The following is an 8,119-nucleotide window of genomic DNA, read 5'->3' on the forward strand; positions in this document are numbered from 1 at the left end:
TATACCCTTAAGAAGAAATTGGGAACTTTTTTTTACTGCAGCAGTTATTTTCTCTTGCTACTACAATATATCTTTCTATTTTGCCTACCTCAAGGCTTAATTTACATTTCCTTGGTAAAAGGGAGAGTTTTGACTTTTTCTCAGCTGTTCTCTACATAGATTTCTAGTTTGAGTAGCAATATTAGTAGAACAAATACCGCTTTTTCTGGTGTTGAACTGTCTCACATTTCTGTCCAACTTGAATGAAAGGATGAATTTTCTCAGCCACAGCGGGTCCTCAGCAGCATTGTCTCATGTCCTACGACCTCTCCAGCCTTGTCGTGCAGTGGCCATTGACTTTGTTCTGGACTTTCTCCAGTACCTCCCTTCAAGAGCTTGCAAATGCCAAAATGATGTGAGCCATTGCAGTTCTGGTATCTTTTCCCAAATACCAGATGTTGTCTTGGCTTCTCTTGTTCCCAAACTGTCTTGTTTTGCAGACTCTGATGTTTTTGCTGCAGGTCTCTCTTTATCAGTATGTTGTCTCTTATATCTGTCAGAACTGTCCCTGCACCCTAAGCTTCCCTTTGGATAAAGTGGCTTCCTTTTTCTTGGCAGTTCCTAGTTGGGTTATTCCTAAATCTCTAATAGTATTTCTTTGTCTCTTCCTCCACCCCTACACTACAGTATCAGCTTGACCCTCATACCAGCTTGTGTTTTCAGCTACCAGTCAATAACAGAGTCTTCCCATCTTTTTTTCTCTGTTCTGGTTCCATGTAGTACTCCTGCACATTTAATAGTCTGCCTCCCCTGCCTTGGTTAACCAAACGATATAAATCATCTTTGCCTTCAGAATCAGACATTCCCTGGAAGGAGAACATGATCCTGTTAGCTGGGAAGGAGAGTTGCTGCTTTAGCTTCTCTTATCACTACTCTGACTCTCTGAAGGGCTATGGCTTTGGTGGGATTTTTAACTTCTTCTTTCTTCCACACAGAATATTGTCTTTGTTACTGTTGTGGCTGCCCCATCCCTGGAAGTGTTCAAGGCCAGCTTGGATGGGGCTTTGAGCAGCCTGCTCTCACAGAAGGTGTCCCTGCCCATGGCAAGGAGGTTGAAGCTGGGTCATCTTTAAGGTCCCTCCAACCAAATTGTTCTGTGATTCTGCCACTCTGTTACCTTCTCATTGAAGAAGAATCCTAAAACCCTGCTCATCTCCCTTGCGTTTTTTGTCTCTCCCAACAAGTTTTTCTCTCCCTGCATTCACTGGGACAGTTTTCACTCTACCCAGAGAAGCCAAGCTGAAGGGTAGGTTTGCTCTTAGGGGTGCAAGCATAGAACAGGAAATCCATTTTACCAAAAAAGCCTAAATGTACTGGGAAACCTCAGGGAGTGCACAGAAAGCAAGACAAAAAATCATAGTTGTGAAGGTCAGGTTCAAGGTGTTCTCTTCTTACAGAAGGTTGTGCTTGTGTTTGTGGAATATATGCTTAGGAACTTTGCTGAATGAGGGCCTGATTAAATTTGATTAGACCAAATAAACAAAACAAGCACAAAATAACCAATTTTTATAATATGCTTGAGAGAAAAGCAAGCAAACAGTTTTTTTCCTACTGCTAAGAAAGAAAACAAGGCAGAAAAATGAAGTATCTCAGCTCCTGGGAGCAAGTAGCAATGCAGACCCAGGTTTTTGTTCTGGGCTTTATCTATGCACTGACATTTTACTTTTGAAATGTTTTTCATAAGACATGGCACTTATTTTATTCATTTTTGTGATTGCTTTCTTAAATGGAAATAAGCAAATCACACCGAAGTAAGTCTATAGTTGGGACAGTACTGAGTTCAAGAGGTACAGCAGAAATTTAGTGAAGATGCAAATGGATCTGGGTCCTGTCAAAAGTTACTCCTTCATTTTCCAAGGAAACTTCACTGAATTAATGGATTTTAGAGCAGAAGGAAATTTAAGACTATCTAATATGACCATATGTATTTTGCATGCCATACAATTCCACTCGGTTATCTCTGCAAAACTATTTCCTGCCAGATAGCAGGCCAGATCTCACCTCTGCCAGCTTTAACCACTTCAGTGTCCAAGCACTCTCCGGAGATGTTCTCTGAGTGGGCTGTGGCAGCTTTGCTCTGGAAAGACCTAATGGTTCAGAAGCCCATGAAACATGAAATGAGGGCTCTATGTATGTGCTTCTTTTGTAATCCCACAACCCGAGGGACTGCTCAAGACAGGAGTGAAGCAAAGCAAGGAAAATCAATGTTTAACTTGGAAATATTTGTCAGTTAACAAGTCACAAGGAAGTGAGTACCTCTAGCACTAGTAGGAGTTTATTTTATGCTTAATTAATACTCTTTTTTTTTTTTTTTGAGTAAGGAGTGTATTTTAAAAACTGAACACCGACAAAAAAAATCTTTATTTTGAGCTTTGTTACCATTGGATTTCCTAAATTCAAGAATAGCCTCTAAATGTACTTGGACACGTTTATTCTGTAGAAGGCTGACTATCTAGACTCTGACCACACTTAAACACATACTGAAATCTGTCCTTTTTATGGACAACATGCAGTTGTGTGCATAAACCCCTGTTCTGTTTAGAGATGCTTTCCTGAACTGGGAATACAGCTTGTGTGCTTCAATTGTTTTAAGGGATCTCTTTTCTGGTATCTTGTTTGTTTTCTCCTTTTGTCCCTTCAAAAGCACTTCTGTTGAGTTTAAGAGTATATTCCTTTACAGTCTCACAAGCTCTCAGTTTATGAGACCTGGAATCCCTTATTCAAGAAAATCCACTGGAAATCTATAAAAACCCCGTGTACAATAAACAAGAGACCTACTTCACCCTCAAGTTCTGGATCTCAGGCCTTTGTTGTCTTGCAGAATGACTTAATCCCTCCGAGGGAGGAGTGTCCCAGGTATTTCCGTATGGATCAGTCCCCCAAAGCGTTGATCTGTGTCTCAGAGCCACATCGATCTGTCCTGTCTGCAGTGACTGAAAGGACTTTATGCATTGAATTTTCTCAGAAGTGCTATAAAATAACACGTCTTGGCGAGTGAAGCCAGCCTGTTAATGTATGGATTTTCTGTCTTGAGTGATTTTCTAAAATCAATAACTCATTAAAAAGAAAAAAGCTCAATTCTCACAATTCATAGCCATGCAAATAAACAGGCTGACTTCAGCAGCAGCGCCCAGCTGAGTTAGAACAGTGGGTTTGGAGGATGTTGTGTTGTTTGTTCAGTTGCCCTGACTGCAGTTTCAGTTTTGCTGGATCCTTCTTGAAAAAAATATTTTAACAACAGTATTCATTCATTAATTCTTAAGAATAATGCTCTGTTGGCAGAATGGATAACTAGTTGCTAAAAATAAGGTCTGCTGGTGAATCCTTCAAAAATAGGACTACGTCCCCAGGAAATAACTCTCTTTCAGCAAAGGATAAAAGTGTAAATCTTTCAAAATCACAGTCTCTAGAAATGCTTTATGTACGTAATAATTCCTCAAAAAAAGTGTCAGATAACTTGGCAGGGGAGGAAGCTTTCCATCCCGAGTGTGTAAAGCATTGCAGTCATTAATTTATTGACTGAATTGATCTGACTTTTAAAAGACTCTGCCTTGGCATCAGTATTCTGTTTATCTCACAAGCAATGGATCTCCTCTTCCTCCCTGTGTGTAAATACTTAATAGCTGTTAACTTAAAAGGTCAGACCTTGCTGAATCCATAAGTGTTGTACTTCAAGGTACATTTGGATTGAAGTTTTCTTTTCCTTCTGCTCAGATCTCTGGTTGCTGCATTACCTGCTCTACTTGACATGCTCAGTGGCTTGGAAACCGTGTCAAATGTTTTTCAGAGAGTTAGTTCTTTTTTTCAGGGTGATTTTTTTTTGCACCCAGATGTATTAATTTAAAACCTTTAGGGTTTGGGTTTTTTCTTCCCAAAGTACTGTGACAGGATTTAGAATGCTCCACAGGATGCTGAAGTCAGCTGCTTTCACAAAGCTTTTCCATATGCATGTCAGCAGCACAGCTTCAAGGAGTGTCTTCTCATTCTGCTTTCCACTTAGCTGGACTTTAACAGGTGTCTCAGAACGCCTCTGAGCTGGGCAGGATTAGTGTCTGTGATCTGGGAATAAAAGAAAAGGTGCCAGGGTGTGGGGGCAAGGAAGGGAACTGTGGAGGATGACCTGCTTCCAAAGGACACCCTCAAGCAGAGAATCACATTGGGTAGATTCAACTTTAGTGTGAGAAAGAACAAACCTTGCATGTCAGCAGGGACTCCTATGGTTTAATAAATTACTGGAAAGTTAGGACACTGAGACATGGCTCTCTAGAAGAGTCTGAGAGGATCCTAGGCCCAGTAAAACATTTCTCCACCTCAGATGAAAAATGTAGCCACTAGTACGACAAGGCATTCTTGAGTGTCTGTGTGCTGGATTTCTGCCCTTTGAGGCCACTGGAAGAACAAACAGAGCAGAAATTGTCCAGCCAAGTAATTAAAATCCAAAACTAGAATGTTCATTTTGTGGGAAAATTATAAGGGGCTGTTCCAGGTGCAACCAAAATTCAGTCGTCTATGGAACCGTGTCCTGGGTCTCCCATGCACCTCATGAGACCCCAGATCCTAGGATCACTCACGAGCAGAAGGGCAAAAGGCAGCTCCTGCTGCATCTGCTGTGGAGCCCCACGTGGGCTCATTGGAAGGCTGGAAATGAGCTGTTTGTACTGACTGGACAAGGAGCCATTGATCCCACTCCTTCAAGGAGATTTTCCTCAGCTTGGGGCACTAATTTAGGTCTCTTTCCTCTGTGCAATGACAAGAGCTGGAGGAACATAATTATCTCCAAATCTTTTGCTTCTCCCCTGACAACTTGCATTGAAATGTGGCAGTGGGTTTGAATGTTATTAGGGGCAGACATGAACAGACAGAAGGCATGACTGCATAAGCCTCATTTCCTTAGGAAATCAAGTGGAAATGTTTGTATAGTTTATATACAGCACAATATGGTTTGTGTCTGTCATATTACCTTGAAGGTTGTTGGTGCAATCTTATGTTCCATTGCTGTGCTTCATCTCATTTAGAGTTTGTAAAAATACTGCTCTGGACCTTTGTGATTTGTTTTCCTGCATCTCATAGGAAGCCAGCACTGGAAGGGGCGTCCTGGGTCAGTGTGCCCAGGCTCCTGCCGAGGTATATGGACTGTAAAAGTTAAAAGAGAAAAATACTCTATAATAAACTTCTGATTGGTACAGTGGGAAAGTTAATGAGACAAATGAAACCTTCCGTGTGGCCTTTGCAAAGCTGAAAGTCACAGCATGGGGCAGTCCCCTTGCAAATCTTGGGTCATTAGCTTATCTTCTGCAGTAACTGCCATGGACCGGTGTCAGAGGATGAAGGCATTTTCCTCTTTACAGCACTGGACTATTCACATGTTCCTCAGAAAATCCTGGGGAAAAGTGCCACATTTTTTCTTGTGCAACAGGAGTATTAAAATGTTAAACGTGTTTACAAAGGAGAAATTATTTGATCCAGAGAGAGGAGAGACATCCCTTAGCTTTTAAATGTGCGTGAATGACAGTCAGGGATGTCCAGCATTCCACAGCATTTTCCTAAAGGGAACAAGAGCCCAGAAGACCCTCCATGAAATAAGACAACAGGCAAGAGAAGGACAAGAGAAAGACAGCATCTTCTTATATACAGGCCACAAGGGAACAACAGTGTCAGATTATTTCTGGATCTGTATTATACTGCTCAAAGGGAACCTGATGATGTAAGAGTAAAAACCAGAAGTGCCCATGTTTCAGAATTTCTGGTGCTCACCTTTAGCTGTGCACTGATTGTCAGTGTTAGATGTGCTTCTCTGCTATGTATAAGTACTTGCAGATTGTTAAAGACACTTCTAGAGTATTTATATTCCACAATATCTCAATTGTTTCAAATCTCAGCGATAAAATTCCCTCTACTTAGAATTATATATGTGCAGCTGTTCAGAGAAAGATACAGCCTGAGAAAAGGAGAAGGACAATATTTTATTTGACAGTTCCCAGAAATTGAACAGAAAATGAATCAGTACTTTGAAAAATCTCAGTTTTGCACTATTTAAACTTGTTCAAAAATAGAAATATATTTTTCAAATTTTTTCAGACCATTTGCCTTTTTGATAGTAGAGTCTGTAAAAAGCATTGAAATTTTTAATGTTTTATGTGGAATATCTCTAGAATGAACTGGGAAGTTCACTGACTGTCTTCAGTGTTGCCTTTGGCATAATTCTGTAATTTATATCTTTGTCCTTACACTAGGAAACCAGGCAGTACTTCGGGCTCTTCCATTGACATGCTTGTGGCCGTGGGTATTTTTAAGCATCCAAAGAGTCTCTTTGGCTTTGTTTGCACAGTTTGAATGCTAGAGTGTGAAATGTGCACTGGCGTACTTCACTGGGCTGTGCTGTGCTCCCCAGCTGAGCTCTGAGCACAGGAGCACAGGTGGGAGTGACGGTGGGAAACCGAATGGGAAGGTGCACTGAGCTGCTTCCTCTGAGCAGGCCATGAAATCATAATAGGAGAAAGGAAATCTGCAGCTTCATTTCAGAAGAGTCCATTTGCCATAAAAAATTATATGCTTTAGAGGAATTAGGCAGTTTAAAAGAATAATTCTAGAGTCTGCATCATTAAACTTTGGACCTTTAAAGTATTTAACTGTTGAACTCCTGACTCGATGGAGACTCATTTCTGGAATGTTGTAGTAACTTCTGTTTTAAGGTGTTCAGAATGAGCTAGACTTTTAAACAGTTGCAGCAGGCTAATTGTTAACAAAGAGGTTTTCTTCACAAAAAGCATGTTTTCTGCCCAACAGAATTTGATAGTGTTTTCCATCTAAATTTTGAAGACTGCTAAGTTTGACATTGCTGCTAGGTTTGCTCAGTCAGGCTCAGCCTGTAGAAAAAAGGCTGTTAAAGATCTATCACTCAAAGGAGGGATTCTGACTGCTTTCCATTACAGGGTTGCCCCTCATGGCTCTGTTGCAGTGGCTTTAAGCAGGTGTGAGTCATTTGTATGACTCTGGCTCTCACGCTGCTTTGGGGAACCAGCTGCCTTTCAGCTCAGTGCTCAGCTCTGGGCCTCAGCAGGACCTGTTTGTCAGCCCACCTCATCCTTTACTCATCTCACCTCATCTCCAATTGCATCCATTACAGCACGGGCACCATGCAGTGAGTGATGATCCCAGCCCGTCACTGCTCCTCTTGTCCAGCCACCAGCAGCTCCATCCCTTTCCCGTGGAGCCTGTGCAGTGCCAGGGCTCGCCCATCGTTGCTGGGCAGATGTGTGTGGCTGCCTGACCAGAGAGTTTGTCTCCCAGTCTTCACTTGGGTAAGTACCTTGTCTCCCAATACTTCTGTTGCATCAAGCTGAACATCTTTGCCTCATGCCTCCCAGTCCTGCCTCCTTCAATCACTTCAGTGTAGAATTGCATTGATTTGGTAGAACAAGTAAAAAGACTGAAGCCAGTTGGCCAAATCCTGTTTTCAGTCACCACTACATAAACTACACTGACTCCACTGAAGTCAACAGAGAAAACCCAGAATGAATTGTTTATATTGACTTCTGGGATAAGTGCAAAAGCAATTAAAATTCTTTTTATCATTAGTTATTATAATGCCATACAAAAACACTTACATTAGGAATCATCAGCTTTTGAAGAAACCAAGTGCTCAAAAGATGTCCGTGCTCCTGTTATATGTCAAAGCTACAGCTGAAAATTCCTCTTTCCTTAAAGATGCATTTATGTTCTGAATTCTATTGCTTTGTGAGAGAAATACTTGCATAAAGAAGGAAAAAATAGTTATCTATATCCATCACAGAGTGGGGGAATTTTCTATTGAAGCTTTGCCATCTATGTTCAAGAAACTTCAAAATTATTTCAATTAGCAAGACAGCATCACCTTTAAGTTTTATTCTTATGTTAATAATTGACAGCACTATCCCTCCCACAGTGTTTAATATAAGCAATACATTGAGGGGAAAAAGTATATTCACTTGAAATTCATTACTGTATTTACAATGCTGCTTTCCCATGCTTATTTTAGGGTCATTTGGGAAAAAAGCTGTAACTCCAAAAAAAAAAAAAAAAAAAAAAAATCATGCATTGC

The 8,119-nt window shown here is 40.9% G+C and overlaps 1 protein-coding gene across 2 annotated transcripts in view; it reads left to right on the forward strand.

Moving 5' to 3' along the window:
• The window catches only part of LOC120505958 (serine/arginine repetitive matrix protein 3-like), a 30,383-nt gene extending 22,999 nt beyond the window's left edge, over positions 1 to 7,384 (forward strand). For both annotated transcript variants that reach the window (XR_005628384.1, XM_039716953.1), the window contains exon 3: positions 7,166 to 7,384. The gene's annotated coding sequence lies outside the window, so the exon portion shown is untranslated. The remainder of the gene's footprint in view (positions 1 to 7,165) is intronic.
• Positions 7,385 to 8,119: the final 735 nt, after the last annotated feature.

Source organism: Passer montanus, unplaced genomic scaffold, assembly GCF_014805655.1.
Source record: "Passer montanus isolate IOZ18808 unplaced genomic scaffold, ASM1480565v1 scaffold37, whole genome shotgun sequence".
Taxonomy (NCBI): domain Eukaryota; kingdom Metazoa; phylum Chordata; class Aves; order Passeriformes; family Passeridae; genus Passer; species Passer montanus.